Source organism: Volvox carteri, assembly GCF_000143455.1.
Source record: "Volvox carteri f. nagariensis unplaced genomic scaffold VOLCAscaffold_50, whole genome shotgun sequence".
NCBI lineage: Eukaryota > Viridiplantae > Chlorophyta > Chlorophyceae > Chlamydomonadales > Volvocaceae > Volvox > Volvox carteri.
The window spans coordinates 120,867-122,483 of NW_003307593.1; positions in this window are offsets into that span (position 1 = coordinate 120,867).

Sequence of the window (1,617 nt, forward strand, 5' to 3'; positions counted from 1 at the left end):
TGAAAAACATGAGGTATAGCTGTGGCTGACCGTTGTGGGGGGATGGCCCCTTGTGGAAGGTGTTACCCGCCATGAGGAGCAGTTCGCCAGCTTTAAGAAATATCTGGGGCCAGGGAGTTGCTGGGCCCTTCATGCTGCTCAATACCTGTTCAGGCAATCCCCGGTCACGGTAGTCCATCCAGCGCCTGACGTCTGATGCACTTCCAAGCGTGACAATGAATGTCAAGTCTGAGACGAGCGGCACAATAGCAACGATGTCAACCACTACTCCCGTGCTCAAAGGAAGCTCGCATCTCCATTCTGCCATTGTACCAGAGCAACTCGCCACCGGGTTGGGGTTATAACCACAGATGCTTGGGCTGTAAAACTCCTTAGGGAAGTTCACCTCGCTCAGGAAGTTCGTCAGTGCTGCCTTGCAAGACGTGTATACTTCAAACAAAACAGGTGGGGGGTGTCCATAAAGGTAGACTCCATCCATACCATGGGGGCTAAGGCTATGGTCCAGAAGGAACTGTTTCGCAGCTGCAGGCACATCAGAATTCACCACCAGCCCAAGCAGTGTGTCATCCTGGTGTCTATGCCCATGCCTATGCCTATGCCCATGTCGTAGAGGTCATCCAAAAGCCATGCAGGTTTACTACACATGAAGTGCTCAGGCTTTAGCTTTACAAAAGGAACCGGCAATGCATGTTCATCCCATTCTGGAGGAATGGCAGTAACGTCTGACGTAGGTGTAGCACAGGACTGGCATGTGCCTCCATGCTGCTAAGGACATATGAGAGGTAGAAGGGCTTTCATGACAGCAATCGTTTGAGGTTGTGTGTAACACGTTTGCACGGTTATGGTAATGTAATAAGCGGGCGTCAAAGGTGTAGTGCATGTACCTATTACCTCGTGTTGATTTTCTGGCAGTTCAAGGAGGATGCAAATGTCCGGTTATGGTGTTCAGTGATGAGCATTAATTAGTACACCTTTGCCGTGAAGCACTGCTTTGGTAACATTCAGCAGTTGAGCTGCTGCATGGGGCATGTCCCAGCATGATGGGTTGGCTGTGTTGTGTGGGACAGAGGAGTGGATTACCTGTGAACTGGAGAGTACATGATCATGCTTCAGACTTTCACGATTTACAGGTGATCATGTGAAATAACGATAAAATACGACAGGAGCCTGCCTAAGCCAGGATTCCGCTATACATGCCTTCACAACATGTTGTCCTGAGGTAGATCACACTCAAAAGGACTACAGCATGGAATACAGAGCCCTCTCCTTCACGAGAAGGCACGCATACACATGTTCAGATTACAACACTAGGACTACATCAGTACAAGCCCTATGAATACATATAGCTGAAGCTTACTTTTTGCTCTACACTTCATACTTCAAAGGTACAGGTGGGAACAAAGGACGGCAGTGGGGAGCAAGAATGGGCACGGGAGGGCCAGGGACAGCAGAGGAGGACTGAGGATAAAGAGAGACGGCAGATGCCAGCAGGAGAGGGCAAGGGACAGCACAGCAGGACAGAGGGGAACAAGGAACGGCAGATGAGAGCAGGACGGGGCAAGGGACTTAAGGGGACTGGGGTGGGAGAGGGTACGGGATTGGCGGTTGGGGGCTGGG